This window comes from Schistocerca serialis, chromosome 10, assembly GCF_023864345.2.
Source record: "Schistocerca serialis cubense isolate TAMUIC-IGC-003099 chromosome 10, iqSchSeri2.2, whole genome shotgun sequence".
Taxonomy (NCBI): Eukaryota; Metazoa; Arthropoda; class Insecta; order Orthoptera; family Acrididae; genus Schistocerca; species Schistocerca serialis.
The window spans coordinates 42620769-42639215 of NC_064647.1; the positions used below are offsets into that span (position 1 = coordinate 42620769).

Sequence of the window (18447 nt, forward strand, 5' to 3'; positions counted from 1 at the left end):
GGAGTGGGGGGAAGGGATCAGAACGAGAGGAGCGGGAGGAAGAAGTAGGAGAGGGGGCGACAAAGATAGAGGGTGAAGGGAGAGTGAGGAGAGGGGGAATGGAAGGAGGGAGGTGGGACTGGGCACACCAAGTTATAGTGGTGGAGGCGGCGGAAGGGGAGGTATAGACAATGGCGGTGGTGGCAGTAGTGACAGTGGTGGTGGGGGCGGACATGACGGGAGAGAGAAACAAGAACGAACAGAACGAAGAGGAGAGGACAGAAACTGGGGACAGACAAAGACGAAGACGGATGTAGACGAAGACGGCCGTAGACCAGGGTCAGGACGGCGGCGATGGTGGCGACCAGGCGGCACCGGATGGCGGCGGCGGCGGCGACGGCGGCGGCGGCGAGCACCGGCAGGCGGCGGGCACCGGCGGCGGCGGCGGCGGCGGCGGCGAGCACCGGCAGGCGGCGGCGAGCACCGGCAGGCGGCGGCGGCGGCGGCGAGCACCGGCAGGCGGCGACCAGGCGGGGGCGGCGAGCCCCGGCAGGCGGCGACCAGGCGGGGGCGGCGAGCCCCGGCAGGCGGCGACCAGGCGGGGGCGGCGAGCCCCGGCAGGCGGCGACGGCGGCGGCGGCTGCAAGGACCGGAAGGCGGCGACCAAGCGGCGGCGGCGGCGGCGGCGGCGGCGGCGGCAAACAGACGACACGGCTGGGATCTTCCACGTCGAAGGCGCACCCTGAGAGTAGCCCAGGCAGTGAAACTCTTCGATGAAGAAGAGAGGGAATCCAACCCTCGAATGACTACCTAGCGCCTGGCACTGCTATTTATACCTGACGTTCGTTCCAAACACATACAAGTACTTGCATCATTGATACCTATCAGTATTACCTTACACTACTCAAGTTCCATTGGGGGAAACAAATACAGAAATATACAGAAAAAGAACAGTAAAATACATTTTATTAGAGGCAGATTTTCTGTTCTTTGCTCCTTGTGTCTAATTTTTGTTTACACGCCCACTCACCGCCATCTTAAACGCTCAAAACTCCACAGTAGTTCTCCCCTTGACCGTCAGGCGCGCTACTGCTCACCCGCCTAGCCCCACACAGACGAAAGTAGCACAACCTCATTTAGCAAATACCGGCACACCCATTAAGACTCATCGTTAGATTTTGTTATTTTGTGGCCGCTGGTTAGTACTAGACACCAAGAAAACTGCCAACTGCATTTACATTAACTTAACAAACCATACACTTCTCAGCAAAAGCTGTTTGACCTACTGAGCAGTAAAATGTTAGTTTTACTCGAATCATGCCGTGAAATTGATTAATGTCGATGGGTGAAATATTTGTGTAACAGATTAGGCACCCTGGAAACACAATGAAATGAGATTTACAAATCCTCTCATGTAGCTGGGTTAAGTTGTTGAAATAAGTTTACCTTGCAGAAAAGTACAACTAGAAATCAGTCAGTAAATTGCTTCATAGCGCTGGGAACACGTGCTGCAGTCTTAAATATACAAGATACACGCTTATTCCACATTGCGCCAAACAACCTGCACAAAAATATATATTTTGGACTCCTCTACTGTTTATGTTCTTGTCCAAGATGAATCATAGAAAGCTAACAGTATCCAAACCTGCCTGCTGTCTCATTGGCCCCAGCTAATATATTGCCTGACAAAAATGAAAATATCTGAATGTGTGCTAAATAGTATCTCGAGTGCCAAGCATTCATAACAGATCCAAACAATAAGACATTTTCTATGGATTAATTTGTGCTATAGTAGGCAGCAAATTTTGCTCACCTTGCATATAGGAAGAGTCATTCTCAAATGAAGAGAGACAGAAAGAATGAGCCATGGCAAGCCAACTAGTTCTGCTCTCAAAAAAAAAAAAAAAAAAAAGAAAAGCAAAACTCCTGCTACAATTCTCACCTACACTTCCTCTACCACTGTATTTTTCATTGCATTCTATGATTTATATTCACAGACACAGTCACAAAATTTACCCCACAAGCACTGGTTCCCTCTCTTCAGTATTCCACATGCAATACATTCTCATAGCACACTGGACCATCATTAAGCTCACCATCCCATTTAAACTATCACACTGTATTATGTGTCACATTTGCACAGTAAATCCACAGTTCAAGGAATACACCAAGAAATGCACTAATCACACTGTTCAAAATGGAAATGCCATGGCTGCAGCCCACCAAATTCTACTGCACAATCACTGTTATTACTGCATGAAGGAGATTTTCCACCAGCAGCCTTTAGATGAAACATGTAAGCTACATAAAGGTTCAACAAAACCTCAACATCAGGGACTGCATTAGCTACCACCCAAATAGCTACTAGCCCTTACCTTTCTTTCAATCCCTCTGCTCTGTACACTACAGCACATGTATGTATTGTCAAATTGAGGCAAAGCCTTGCACAACATTACAGTTCTTCCTGCTTCATGTAACACCCACCAGATAGGACACTGTCCTCAATGTGAGTGCCCTTACTAGGCACTGTGCAGCCTAACACATCAATCATCTCAAGCCAACAGACTCATTGCCCAATATTATCAAACAGCAGTTCCATGGTCATAAGTTCTAATTATCAAGGTGTACACACAGCAGTGTCCAAAAAGGATCAAACATGCATCTAATGATCAGGACACAAACACAAATTATAACACTGGCAGTGCTGTGAAAATGAATTAAGTACAACACCTGCCTCCCACACACTCACCAACTCTCACTGTACTGCCCTAGTCTCCTCCTCTAAATTCTGACACAAGTTTTGTCAAATCCTACATTTATCAGTAATCACTGCATGTGTGTACCACAAGTATGCTATGGAGCAAGAATTGCCACTAGACAGAACCACATTTCAACTGTCCACATTGGCATCTTTATTCACACATAGCAGTTGCACAACATCTTACACTGAGGAGTATGTTTCTCACCAGCTCCCTAAGACATGTACACAATTCATCAGTGAACACAGACTAGTCTGTGTACATGGTCCCCAACAACCATCAGCTAAACACTTCCACAAGTGCAGAATGAGTACACAGATAAACACAGTTTGAAGCATTGTTTCTATGACACTTACACCCCCTCAGGGGTTGCCAAAAATTGCCACAGAGACGGTATTTCACGTCTCTCTGGCGGGGTATTGGTAAAAGTTTTCAACTAGCAATAATCGCACCTCAGTTATACTTCACTGGTTACGATAATGCCACTGCGCAAAGATTAACTACCTAGCGCCTGGCACTGCTATTTATACCTGACGTTCGTTCCAAACACATACAAGTACTTGCATCATTGATACCTATCAGTATTACCTTACACTACTCAAGTTCCATTGGGGGAAACAAATACAGAAATATACAGAAAAAGAACAGTAAAATACATTTTATTAGAGGCAGATTTTCTGTTCTTTGCTCCTTGTGTCTAATTTTTGTTTACACGCCCACTCACCGCCATCTTAAACGCTCAAAACTCCACAGTAGTTCTCCCCTTGACCGTCAGGCGCGCTACTGCTCACTCGCCTAGCCCCACACAGACGAAAGTAGCACAACCTCATTTAGCAAATACCGGCACACCCATTAAGACTCATCGTTAGATTTTGTTATTTTGTGGCCGCTGGTTAGTACTAGACACCAAGAAAACTGCCAACTGCATTTACATTAACTTAACAAACCATACACTTCTCAGCAAAAGCTGTTTGACCTACTGAGCAGTAAAATGTTAGTTTTACTCGAATCATGCCGTGAAATTGATTAATGTCGATGGGTGAAATATTTGTGTAACAGATTAGGCACCCTGGAAACACAATGAAATGAGATTTACAAATCCTCTCATGTAGCTGGGTTAAGTTGTTGAAATAAGTTTACCTTGCAGAAAAGTACAACTAGAAATCAGTCAGTAAATTGCTTCATAGCGCTGGGAACACGTGCTGCAGTCTTAAATATACAAGATACACGCTTATTCCACATTGCGCCAAACAACCTGCACAAAAATATATATTTTGGACTCCTCTACTGTTTATGTTCTTGTCCAAGATGAATCATAGAAAGCTAACAGTATCCAAACCTGCCTGCTGTCTCATTGGCCCCAGCTAATATATTGCCTGACAAAAATGAAAATATCTGAATGTGTGCTAAATAGTATCTCGAGTGCCAAGCATTCATAACAGATCCAAACAATAAGACATTTTCTATGGATTAATTTGTGCTATAGTAGGCAGCAAATTTTGCTCACCTTGCATATAGGAAGAGTCATTCTCAAATGAAGAGAGACAGAAAGAATGAGCCATGGCAAGCCAACTAGTTCTGCTCTCAAAAAAAAAAAAAAAAAAAAAGAAAAGCAAAACTCCTGCTACAATTCTCACCTACACTTCCTCTACCACTGTATTTTTCATTGCATTCTATGATTTATATTCACAGACACAGTCACAAAATTTACCCCACAAGCACTGGTTCCCTCTCTTCAGTATTCCACATGCAATACATTCTCATAGCACACTGGACCATCATTAAGCTCACCATCCCATTTAAACTATCACACTGTATTATGTGTCACATTTGCACAGTAAATCCACAGTTCAAGGAATACACCAAGAAATGCACTAATCACACTGTTCAAAATGGAAATGCCATGGCTGCAGCCCACCAAATTCTACTGCACAATCACTGTTATTACTGCATGAAGGAGATTTTCCACCAGCAGCCTTTAGATGAAACATGTAAGCTACATAAAGGTTCAACAAAACCTCAACATCAGGGACTGCATTAGCTACCTCCCAAATAGCTACTAGCCCTTACCTTTCTTTCAATCCCTCTGCTCTGCACACTACAGCACATGTATGTATTGTCAAATTGAGGCAAAGCCTTGCACAACATTACAGTTCTTCCTGCTTCATGTAACACCCACCAGATAGGACACTGTCCTCAATGTGAGTGCCCTTACTAGGCACTGTGCAGCCTAACACATCAATCATCTCAAGCCAACAGACTCATTGCCCAATATTATCAAACAGCAGTTCCATGGTCATAAGTTCTAATTATCAAGGTGTACACACAGCAGTGTCCAAAAAGGATCAAACATGCATCTAATGATCAGGACACAAACACAAATTATAACACTGGCAGTGCTGTGAAAATGAATTAAGTACAACACCTGCCTCCCACACACTCACCAACTCTCACTGTACTGCCCTAGTCTCCTCCTCTAAATTCTGACACAAGTTTTGTCAAATCCTACATTTATCAGTAATCACTGCATGTGTGTACCACAAGTATGCTATGGAGCAAGAATTGCCACTAGAACGAACCACATTTCAACTGTCCACATTGGCATCTTTATTCACACATAGCAGTTGCACAACATCTTACACTGAGGAGTATGTTTCTCACCAGCTCCCTAAGACATGTACACAATTCATCAGTGAACACAGACTAGTCTGTGTACATGGTCCCTAACAACCATCAGCTAAACACTTCCACAAGTGCAGAATGAGTACACAGATAAACACAGTTTGAAGCATTGTTTCTATGACACTTACACCCCCTCAGGGGTTGCCAAAAATTGCCACAGAGACGGTATTTCACGTCTCTCTGGCGGGGTATTGGTAAAAGTTTTCAACTAGCAATAATCGCACCTCAGTTATACTTCACTGGTTACGATAATGCCACTGCGCAAAGATTAACTACCTAGCGCCTGGCACTGCTATTTATACCTGACGTTCGTTCCAAACACATACAAGTACTTGCATCATTGATACCTATCAGTATTACCTTACACTACTCAAGTTCCATTGGGGGAAACAAATACAGAAATATACAGAAAAAGAACAGTAAAATACATTTTATTAGAGGCAGATTTTCTGTTCATTGCTCCTTGTGTCTAATTTTTGTTTACACGCCCACTCACCGCCATCTTAAACGCTCAAAACTCCACAGTAGTTCTCCCCTTGACCGTCAGGCGCGCTACTGCTCACTCGCCTAGCCCCACACAGACGAAAGTAGCACAACCTCATTTAGCAAATACCGGCACACCCATTAAGACTCATCGTTAGATTTTGTTATTTTGTGGCCGCTGGTTAGTACTAGACACCAAGAAAACTGCCAACTGCATTTACATTAACTTAACAAACCATACACTTCTCAGCAAAAGCTGTTTGACCTACTGAGCAGTAAAATGTTAGTTTTACTCGAATCATGCCGTGAAATTGATTAATGTCGATGGGTGAAATATTTGTGTAACAGATTAGGCACCCTGGAAACACAATGAAATGAGATTTACAAATCCTCTCATGTAGCTGGGTTAAGTTGTTGAAATAAGTTTACCTTGCAGAAAAGTACAACTAGAAATAGTCAGTAAATTGCTTCATAGCGCTGGGAACACGTGCTGCAGTCTTAAATATACAAGATACACGCTTATTCCACATTGCGCCAAACAACCTGCACAAAAATATATATTTTGGACTCCTCTACTGTTTATGTTCTTGTCCAAGATGAATCATAGAAAGCTAACAGTATCCAAACCTGCCTGCTGTCTCATTGGCCCCAGCTAATATATTGCCTGACAAAAATGAAAATATCTGAATGTGTGCTAAATAGTATCTCGAGTGCCAAGCATTCATAACAGATCCAAACAATAAGACATTTTCTATGGATTAATTTGTGCTATAGTAGGCAGCAAATTTTGCTCACCTTGCATATAGGAAGAGTCATTCTCAAATGAAGAGAGACAGAAAGAATGAGCCATGGCAAGCCAACTAGTTCTGCTCTCAAAAAAAAAAAAAAAAAAAAAAAAAAAAGAAAAGCAAAACTCCTGCTACAATTCTCACCTACACTTCCTCTACCACTGTATTTTTCATTGCATTCTATGATTTATATTCACAGACACAGTCACAAAATTTACCCCACAAGCACTGGTTCCCTCTCTTCAGTATTCCACATGCAATACATTCTCATAGCACACTGGACCATCATTAAGCTCACCATCCCATTTAAACTATCACACTGTATTATGTGTCACATTTGCACAGTAAATCCACAGTTCAAGGAATACACCAAGAAATGCACTAATCACACTGTTCAAAATGGAAATGCCATGGCTGCAGCCCACCAAATTCTACTGCACAATCACTGTTATTACTGCATGAAGGAGATTTTCCACCAGCAGCCTTTAGATGAAACATGTAAGCTACATAAAGGTTCAACAAAACCTCAACATCAGGGACTGCATTAGCTACCACCCAAATAGCTACTAGCCCTTACCTTTCTTTCAATCCCTCTGCTCTGTACACTACAGCACATGTATGTATTGTCAAATTGAGGCAAAGCCTTGCACAACATTACAGTTCTTCCTGCTTCATGTAACACCCACCAGATAGGACACTGTCCTCAATGTGAGTGCCCTTACTAGGCACTGTGCAGCCTAACACATCAATCATCTCAAGCCAACAGACTCATTGCCCAATATTATCAAACAGCAGTTCCATGGTCATAAGTTCTAATTATCAAGGTGTACACACAGCAGTGTCCAAAAAGGATCAAACATGCATCTAATGATCAGGACACAAACACAAATTATAACACTGGCAGTGCTGTGAAAATGAATTAAGTACAACACCTGCCTCCCACACACTCACCAACTCTCACTGTACTGCCCTAGTCTCCTCCTCTAAATTCTGACACAAGTTTTGTCAAATCCTACATTTATCAGTAATCACTGCATGTGTGTACCACAAGTATGCTATGGAGCAAGAATTGCCACTAGACAGAACCACATTTCAACTGTCCACATTGGCATCTTTATTCACACATAGCAGTTGCACAACATCTTACACTGAGGAGTATGTTTCTCACCAGCTCCCTAAGACATGTACACAATTCATCAGTGAACACAGACTAGTCTGTGTACATGGTTCCTAACAACCATCAGCTAAACACTTCCACAAGTGCAGAATGAGTACACAGATAAACACAGTTTGAAGCATTGTTTCTATGACACTTACACCCCCTCAGGGGTTGCCAAAAATTGCCACAGAGACGGTATTTCACGTCTCTCTGGCAGGGTATTGGTAAAAGTTTTCAACTAGCAATAATCGCACCTCAGTTATACTTCACTGGTTACGATAATGCCACTGCGCAAAGATTAACTACCTAGCGCCTGGCACTGCTATTTATACCTGACGTTCGTTCCAAACACATACAAGTACTTGCATCATTGATACCTATCAGTATTACCTTACACTACTCAAGTTCCATTGGGGGAAACAAATACAGAAATATACAGAAAAAGAACAGTAAAATACATTTTATTAGAGGCAGATTTTCTGTTCTTTGCTCCTTGTGTCTAATTTTTGTTTACACGCCCACTCACCGCCATCTTAAACGCTCAAAACTCCACAGTAGTTCTCCCCTTGACCGTCAGGCGCGCTACTGCTCACTCGCCTAGCCCCACACAGACGAAAGTAGCACAACCTCATTTAGCAAATACCGGCACACCCATTAAGACTCATCGTTAGATTTTGTTATTTTGTGGCCGCTGGTTAGTACTAGACACCAAGAAAACTGCCAACTGCATTTACATTAACTTAACAAACCATACACTTCTCAGCAAAAGCTGTTTGACCTACTGAGCAGTAAAATGTTAGTTTTACTCGAATCATGCCGTGAAATTGATTAATGTCGATGGGTGAAATATTTGTGTAACAGATTAGGCACCCTGGAAACACAATGAAATGAGATTTACAAATCCTCTCATGTAGCTGGGTTAAGTTGTTGAAATAAGTTTACCTTGCAGAAAAGTACAACTAGAAATCAGTCAGTAAATTGCTTCATAGCGCTGGGAACACGTGCTGCAGTCTTAAATATACAAGATACACGCTTATTCCACATTGCGCCAAACAACCTGCACAAAAATATATATTTTGGACTCCTCTACTGTTTATGTTCTTGTCCAAGATGAATCATAGAAAGCTAACAGTATCCAAACCTGCCTGCTGTCTCATTGGCCCCAGCTAATATATTGCCTGACAAAAATGAAAATATCTGAATGTGTGCTAAATAGTATCTCGAGTGCCAAGCATTCATAACAGATCCAAACAATAAGACATTTTCTATGGATTAATTTGTGCTATAGTAGGCAGCAAATTTTGCTCACCTTGCATATAGGAAGAGTCATTCTCAAATGAAGAGAGACAGAAAGAATGAGCCATGGCAAGCCAACTAGTTCTGCTCTCAAAAAAAAAAAAAAAAAAAGAAAAGCAAAACTCCTGCTACAATTCTCACCTACACTTCCTCTACCACTGTATTTTTCATTGCATTCTATGATTTATATTCACAGACACAGTCACAAAATTTACCCCACAAGCACTGGTTCCCTCTCTTCAGTATTCCACATGCAATACATTCTCATAGCACACTGGACCATCATTAAGCTCACCATCCCATTTAAACTATCACACTGTATTATGTGTCACATTTGCACAGTAAATCCACAGTTCAAGGAATACACCAAGAAATGCACTAATCACACTGTTCAAAATGGAAATGCCATGGCTGCAGCCCACCAAATTCTACTGCACAATCACTGTTATTACTGCATGAAGGAGATTTTCCACCAGCAGCCTTTAGATGAAACATGTAAGCTACATAAAGGTTCAACAAAACCTCAACATCAGGGACTGCATTAGCTACCACCCAAATAGCTACTAGCCCTTACCTTTCTTTCAATCCCTCTGCTCTGTACACTACAGCACATGTATGTATTGTCAAATTGAGGCAAAGCCTTGCACAACATTACAGTTCTTCCTGCTTCATGTAACACCCACCAGATAGGACACTGTCCTCAATGTGAGTGCCCTTACTAGGCACTGTGCAGCCTAACACATCAATCATCTCAAGCCAACAGACTCATTGCCCAATATTATCAAACAGCAGTTCCATGGTCATAAGTTCTAATTATCAAGGTGTACACACAGCAGTGTCCAAAAAGGATCAAACATGCATCTAATGATCAGGACACAAACACAAATTATAACACTGGCAGTGCTGTGAAAATGAATTAAGTACAACACCTGCCTCCCACACACTCACCAACTCTCACTGTACTGCCCTAGTCTCCTCCTCTAAATTCTGACACAAGTTTTGTCAAATCCTACATTTATCAGTAATCACTGCATGTGTGTACCACAAGTATGCTATGGAGCAAGAATTGCCACTAGACAGAACCACATTTCAACTGTCCACATTGGCATCTTTATTCACACATAGCAGTTGCACAACATCTTACACTGAGGAGTATGTTTCTCACCAGCTCCCTAAGACATGTACACAATTCATCAGTGAACACAGACTAGTCTGTGTACATGGTCCCTAACAACCATCAGCTAAACACTTCCACAAGTGCAGAATGAGTACACAGATAAACACAGTTTGAAGCATTGTTTCTATGACACTTACACCCCCTCAGGGGTTGCCAAAAATTGCCACAGAGACGGTATTTCACGTCTCTCTGGCGGGGTATTGGTAAAAGTTTTCAACTAGCAATAATCGCACCTCAGTTATACTTCACTGGTTACGATAATGCCACTGCGCAAAGATTAACTACCTAGCGCCTGGCACTGCTATTTATACCTGACGTTCGTTCCAAACACATACAAGTACTTGCATCATTGATACCTATCAGTATTACCTTACACTACTCAAGTTCCATTGGGGGAAACAAATACAGAAATATACAGAAAAAGAACAGTAAAATACATTTTATTAGAGGCAGATTTTCTGTTCTTTGCTCCTTGTGTCTAATTTTTGTTTACACGCCCACTCACCGCCATCTTAAACGCTCAAAACTCCACAGTAGTTCTCCCCTTGACCGTCAGGCGCGCTACTGCTCACTCGCCTAGCCCCACACAGACGAAAGTAGCACAACCTCATTTAGCAAATACCGGCACACCCATTAAGACTCATCGTTAGATTTTGTTATTTTGTGGCCGCTGGTTAGTACTAGACACCAAGAAAACTGCCAACTGCATTTACATTAACTTAACAAACCATACACTTCTCAGCAAAAGCTGTTTGACCTACTGAGCAGTAAAATGTTAGTTTTACTCGAATCATGCCGTGAAATTGATTAATGTCGATGGGTGAAATATTTGTGTAACAGATTAGGCACCCTGGAAACACAATGAAATGAGATTTACAAATCCTCTCATGTAGCTGGGTTAAGTTGTTGAAATAAGTTTACCTTGCAGAAAAGTACAACTAGAAATCAGTCAGTAAATTGCTTCATAGCGCTGGGAACACGTGCTGCAGTCTTAAATATACAAGATACACGCTTATTCCACATTGCGCCAAACAACCTGCACAAAAATATATATTTTGGACTCCTCTACTGTTTATGTTCTTGTCCAAGATGAATCATAGAAAGCTAACAGTATCCAAACCTGCCTGCTGTCTCATTGGCCCCAGCTAATATATTGCCTGACAAAAATGAAAATATCTGAATGTGTGCTAAATAGTATCTCGAGTGCCAAGCATTCATAACAGATCCAAACAATAAGACATTTTCTATGGATTAATTTGTGCTATAGTAGGCAGCAAATTTTGCTCACCTTGCATATAGGAAGAGTCATTCTCAAATGAAGAGAGACAGAAAGAATGAGCCATGGCAAGCCAACTAGTTCTGCTCTCAAAAAAAAAAAAAAAAAAAAAAGAAAAGCAAAACTCCTGCTACAATTCTCACCTACACTTCCTCTACCACTGTATTTTTCATTGCATTCTATGATTTATATTCACAGACACAGTCACAAAATTTACCCCACAAGCACTGGTTCCCTCTCTTCAGTATTCCACATGCAATACATTCTCATAGCACACTGGACCATCATTAAGCTCACCATCCCATTTAAACTATCACACTGTATTATGTGTCACATTTGCACAGTAAATCCACAGTTCAAGGAATACACCAAGAAATGCACTAATCACACTGTTCAAAATGGAAATGCCATGGCTGCAGCCCACCAAATTCTACTGCACAATCACTGTTATTACTGCATGAAGGAGATTTTCCACCAGCAGCCTTTAGATGAAACATGTAAGCTACATAAAGGTTCAACAAAACCTCAACATCAGGGACTGCATTAGCTACCACCCAAATAGCTACTAGCCCTTACCTTTCTTTCAATCCCTCTGCTCTGTACACTACAGCACATGTATGTATTGTCAAATTGAGGCAAAGCCTTGCACAACATTACAGTTCTTCCTGCTTCATGTAACACCCACCAGATAGGACACTGTCCTCAATGTGAGTGCCCTTACTAGGCACTGTGCAGCCTAACACATCAATCATCTCAAGCCAACAGACTCATTGCCCAATATTATCAAACAGCAGTTCCATGGTCATAAGTTCTAATTATCAAGGTGTACACACAGCAGTGTCCAAAAAGGATCAAACATGCATCTAATGATCAGGACACAAACACAAATTATAACACTGGCAGTGCTGTGAAAATGAATTAAGTACAACACCTGCCTCCCACACACTCACCAACTCTCACTGTACTGCCCTAGTCTCCTCCTCTAAATTCTGACACAAGTTTTGTCAAATCCTACATTTATCAGTAATCACTGCATGTGTGTACCACAAGTATGCTATGGAGCAAGAATTGCCACTAGACAGAACCACATTTCAACTGTCCACATTGGCATCTTTATTCACACATAGCAGTTGCACAACATCTTACACTGAGGAGTATGTTTCTCACCAGCTCCCTAAGACATGTACACAATTCATCAGTGAACACAGACTAGTCTGTGTACATGGTCCCTAACAACCATCAGCTAAACACTTCCACAAGTGCAGAATGAGTACACAGATAAACACAGTTTGAAGCATTGTTTCTATGACACTTACACCCCTCAGGGGTTGCCAAAAATTGCCACAGAGACGGTATTTCACGTCTCTCTGGCGGGGTATTGGCAAAAGTTTTCAACTAGCAATAATCGCACCTCAGTTATACTTCACTGGTTACGATAATGCCACTGCGCAAAGATTAACTACCTAGCGCCTGGCACTGCTATTTATACCTGACGTTCGTTCCAAACACATACAAGTACTTGCATCATTGATACCTATCAGTATTACCTTACACTACTCAAGTTCCATTGGGGGAAACAAATACAGAAATATACAGAAAAAGAACAGTAAAATACATTTTATTAGAGGCAGATTTTCTGTTCTTTGCTCCTTGTGTCTAATTTTTGTTTACACGCCCACTCACCGCCATCTTAAACGCTCAAAACTCCACAGTAGTTCTCCCCTTGACCGTCAGGCGCGCTACTGCTCACTCGCCTAGCCCCACACAGACGAAAGTAGCACAACCTCATTTAGCAAATACCGGCACACCCATTAAGACTCATCGTTAGATTTTGTTATTTTGTGGCCGCTGGTTAGTACTAGACACCAAGAAAACTGCCAACTGCATTTACATTAACTTAACAAACCATACACTTCTCAGCAAAAGCTGTTTGACCTACTGAGCAGTAAAATGTTAGTTTTACTCGAATCATGCCGTGAAATTGATTAATGTCGATGGGTGAAATATTTGTGTAACAGATTAGGCACCCTGGAAACACAATGAAATGAGATTTACAAATCCTCTCATGTAGCTGGGTTAAGTTGTTGAAATAAGTTTACCTTGCAGAAAAGTACAACTAGAAATCAGTCAGTAAATTGCTTCATAGCGCTGGGAACACGTGCTGCAGTCTTAAATATACAAGATACACGCTTATTCCACATTGCGCCAAACAACCTGCACAAAAATATATATTTTGGACTCCTCTACTGTTTATGTTCTTGTCCAAGATGAATCATAGAAAGCTAACAGTATCCAAACCTGCCTGCTGTCTCATTGGCCCCAGCTAATATATTGCCTGACAAAAATGAAAATATCTGAATGTGTGCTAAATAGTATCTCGAGTGCCAAGCATTCATAACAGATCCAAACAATAAGACATTTTCTATGGATCCATTTGTGCTATAGTAGGCAGCAAATTTTGCTCACCTTGCATATAGGAAGAGTCATTCTCAAATGAAGAGAGACAGAAAGAATGAGCCATGGCAAGCCAACTAGTTCTGCTCTCAAAAAAAAAAAAAAAAAAAAGAAAAGCAAAACTCCTGCTACAATTCTCACCTACACTTCCTCTACCACTGTATTTTTCATTGCATTCTATGATTTATATTCACAGACACAGTCACAAAATTTACCCCACAAGCACTGGTTCCCTCTCTTCAGTATTCCACATGCAATACATTCTCATAGCACACTGGACCATCATTAAGCTCACCATCCCATTTAAACTATCACACTGTATTATGTGTCACATTTGCACAGTAAATCCACAGTTCAAGGAATACACCAAGAAATGCACTAATCACACTGTTCAAAATGGAAATGCCATGGCTGCAGCCCACCAAATTCTACTGCACAATCACTGTTATTACTGCATGAAGGAGATTTTCCACCAGCAGCCTTTAGATGAAACATGTAAGCTACATAAAGGTTCAACAAAACCTCAACATCAGGGACTGCATTAGCTACCACCCAAATAGCTACTAGCCCTTACCTTTCTTTCAATCCCTCTGCTCTGTACACTACAGCACATGTATGTATTGTCAAATTGAGGCAAAGCCTTGCACAACATTACAGTTCTTCCTGCTTCATGTAACACCCACCAGATAGGACACTGTCCTCAATGTGAGTGCCCTTACTAGGCACTGTGCAGCCTAACACATCAATCATCTCAAGCCAACAGACTCATTGCCCAATATTATCAAACAGCAGTTCCATGGTCATAAGTTCTAATTATCAAGGTGTACACACAGCAGTGTCCAAAAAGGATCAAACATGCATCTAATGATCAGGACACAAACACAAATTATAACACTGGCAGTGCTGTGAAAATGAATTAAGTACAACACCTGCCTCCCACACACTCACCAACTCTCACTGTACTGCCCTAGTCTCCTCCTCTAAATTCTGACACAAGTTTTGTCAAATCCTACATTTATCAGTAATCACTGCATGTGTGTACCACAAGTATGCTATGGAGCAAGAATTGCCACTAGACAGAACCACATTTCAACTGTCCACATTGGCATCTTTATTCACACATAGCAGTTGCACAACATCTTACACTGAGGAGTATGTTTCTCACCAGCTCCCTAAGACATGTACACAATTCATCAGTGAACACAGACTAGTCTGTGTACATGGTCCCTAACAACCATCAGCTAAACACTTCCACAAGTGCAGAATGAGTACACAGATAAACACAGTTTGAAGCATTGTTTCTATGACACTTACACCCCCTCAGGGGTTGCCAAAAATTGCCACAGAGACGGTATTTCACGTCTCTCTGGCGGGGTATTGGTAAAAGTTTTCAACTAGCAATAATCGCACCTCAGTTATACTTCACTGGTTACGATAATGCCACTGCGCAAAGATTAACTACCTAGCGCCTGGCACTGCTATTTATACCTGACGTTCGTTCCAAACACATACAAGTACTTGCATCATTGATACCTATCAGTATTACCTTACACTACTCAAGTTCCATTGGGGGAAACAAATACAGAAATATACAGAAAAAGAACAGTAAAATACATTTTATTAGAGGCAGATTTTCTGTTCTTTGCTCCTTGTGTCTAATTTTTGTTTACACGCCCACTCACCGCCATCTTAAACGCTCAAAACTCCACAGTAGTTCTCCCCTTGACCGTCAGGCGCGCTACTGCTCACTCGCCTAGCCCCACACAGACGAAAGTAGCACAACCTCATTTAGCAAATACCGGCACACCCATTAAGACTCATCGTTAGATTTTGTTATTTTGTGGCCGCTGGTTAGTACTAGACACCAAGAAAACTGCCAACTGCATTTACATTAACTTAACAAACCATACACTTCTCAGCAAAAGCTGTTTGACCTACTGAGCAGTAAAATGTTAGTTTTACTCGAATCATGCCGTGAAATTGATTAATGTCGATGGGTGAAATATTTGTGTAACAGATTAGGCACCCTGGAAACACAATGAAATGAGATTTACAAATCCTCTCATGTAGCTGGGTTAAGTTGTTGAAATAAGTTTACCTTGCAGAAAAGTACAACTAGAAATCAGTCAGTAAATTGCTTCATAGCGCTGGGAACACGTGCTGCAGTCTTAAATATACAAGATACACGCTTATTCCACATTGCGCCAAACAACCTGCACAAAAATATATATTTTGGACTCCTCTACTGTTTATGTTCTTGTCCAAGATGAATCATAGAAAGCTAACAGTATCCAAACCTGCCTGCTGTCTCATTGGCCCCAGCTAATATATTGCCTGACAAAAATGAAAATATCTGAATGTGTGCTAAATAGTATCTCGAGTGCCAAGCATTCATAACAGATCCAAACAATAAGACATTTTCTATGGATCCATTTGTGCTATAGTAGGCAGCAAATTTTGCTCACCTTGCATATAGGAAGAGTCATTCTCAAATGAAGAGAGACAGAAAGAATGAGCCATGGCAAGCCAACTAGTTCTGCTCTCAAAAAAAAAAAAAAAAAAAAAAAGAAAAGCAAAACTCCTGCTACAATTCTCACCTACACTTCCTCTACCACTGTATTTTTCATTGCATTCTATGATTTATATTCACAGACACAGTCACAAAATTTACCCCACAAGCACTGGTTCCCTCTCTTCAGTATTCCACATGCAATACATTCTCATAGCACACTGGACCATCATTAAGCTCACCATCCCATTTAAACTATCACACTGTATTATGTGTCACATTTGCACAGTAAATCCACAGTTCAAGGAATACACCAAGAAATGCACTAATCACACTGTTCAAAATGGAAATGCCATGGCTGCAGCCCACCAAATTCTACTGCACAATCACTGTTATTACTGCATGAAGGAGATTTTCCACCAGCAGCCTTTAGATGAAACATGTAAGCTACATAAAGGTTCAACAAAACCTCAACATCAGGGACTGCATTAGCTACCACCCAAATAGCTACTAGCCCTTACCTTTCTTTCAATCCCTCTGCTCTGTACACTACAGCACATGTATGTATTGTCAAATTGAGGCAAAGCCTTGCACAACATTACAGTTCTTCCTGCTTCATGTAACACCCACCAGATAGGACACTGTCCTCAATGTGAGTGCCCTTACTAGGCACTGTGCAGCCTAACACATCAATCATCTCAAGCCAACAGACTCATTGCCCAATATTATCAAACAGCAGTTCCATGGTCATAAGTTCTAATTATCAAGGTGTACACACAGCAGTGTCCAAAAAGGATCAAACATGCATCTAATGATCAGGACACAAACACAAATTATAACACTGGCAGTGCTGTGAAAATGAATTAAGTACAACACCTGCCTCCCACACACTCACCAACTCTCACTGTACTGCCCTAGTCTCCTCCTCTAAATTCTGACACAAGTTTTGTCAAATCCTACATTTATCAGTAATCACTGCATGTGTGTACCACAAGTATGCTATGGAGCAAGAATTGCCACTAGACAGAACCACATTTCAACTGTCCACATTGGCATCTTTATTCACACATAGCAGTTGCACAACATCTTACACTGAGGAGTATGTTTCTCACCAGCTCCCTAAGACATGTACACAATTCATCAGTGAACACAGACTAGTCTGTGTACATGGTCCCTAACAACCATCAGCTAAACACTTCCACAAGTGCAGAATGAGTACACAGATAAACACAGTTTGAAGCATTGTTTCTATGACACTTACACCCCCTCAGGGGTTGCCAAAAATTGCCACAGAGACGGTATTTCACGTCTCTCTGGCGGGGTATTGGTAAAAGTTTTCAACTAGCAATAATCGCACCTCAGTTATACTTCACTGGTTACGATAATGCCACTGCGCAAAGATTAACTACCTAGCGCCTGGCACTGCTATTTATACCTGACGTTCGTTCCAAACACATACAAGTACTTGCATCATTGATACCTATCAGTATTACCTTACACTACTCAAGTTCCATTGGGGGAAACAAATACAGAAATATACAGAAAAAGAACAGTAAAATACATTTTATTAGAGGCAGATTTTCTGTTCTTTGCTCCTTGTGTCTAATTTTTGTTTACACGCCCACTCACCGCCATCTTAAACGCTCAAAACTCCACAGTAGTTCTCCCCTTGACCGTCAGGCGCGCTACTGCTCACTCGCCTAGCCCCACACAGACGAAAGTAGCACAACCTCATTTAGCAAATACCGGCACACCCATTAAGACTCATCGTTAGATTTTGTTATTTTGTGGCCGCTGGTTAGTACTAGACACCAAGAAAACTGCCAACTGCATTTACATTAACTTAACAAACCATACACTTCTCAGCAAAAGCTGTTTGACCTAC

General features: G+C 41.6%; 7 non-coding genes across 7 annotated transcripts; all 7 read right to left on the reverse strand.

Moving 5' to 3' along the window:
- Positions 1-3095: 3095 nt before the first annotated feature.
- On the reverse strand, positions 3096-3235 carry LOC126425447 (U4 spliceosomal RNA). Its single transcript, XR_007576310.1, has one exon. It is a non-coding gene; the product is annotated as a U4 spliceosomal RNA (small nuclear RNA).
- A 2314-nt stretch (positions 3236-5549) lies between these two features.
- On the reverse strand, positions 5550-5689 carry LOC126425449 (U4 spliceosomal RNA). Its single transcript, XR_007576311.1, has one exon. It is a non-coding gene; the product is annotated as a U4 spliceosomal RNA (small nuclear RNA).
- A 2320-nt stretch (positions 5690-8009) lies between these two features.
- LOC126425482 (U4 spliceosomal RNA) lies at positions 8010-8149 on the reverse strand. The gene has a single exon (XR_007576339.1). It is a non-coding gene; the product is annotated as a U4 spliceosomal RNA (small nuclear RNA).
- A 2312-nt stretch (positions 8150-10461) lies between these two features.
- LOC126425451 (U4 spliceosomal RNA) lies at positions 10462-10601 on the reverse strand. Its single transcript, XR_007576312.1, has one exon. It is a non-coding gene; the product is annotated as a U4 spliceosomal RNA (small nuclear RNA).
- A 2315-nt stretch (positions 10602-12916) lies between these two features.
- LOC126425506 (U4 spliceosomal RNA) lies at positions 12917-13055 on the reverse strand. The gene has a single exon (XR_007576358.1). It is a non-coding gene; the product is annotated as a U4 spliceosomal RNA (small nuclear RNA).
- Positions 13056-15368: 2313 nt separating this feature from the next.
- On the reverse strand, positions 15369-15508 carry LOC126425452 (U4 spliceosomal RNA). The gene has a single exon (XR_007576313.1). It is a non-coding gene; the product is annotated as a U4 spliceosomal RNA (small nuclear RNA).
- Positions 15509-17824: 2316 nt separating this feature from the next.
- LOC126425453 (U4 spliceosomal RNA) lies at positions 17825-17964 on the reverse strand. Its single transcript, XR_007576314.1, has one exon. It is a non-coding gene; the product is annotated as a U4 spliceosomal RNA (small nuclear RNA).
- Positions 17965-18447: the final 483 nt, after the last annotated feature.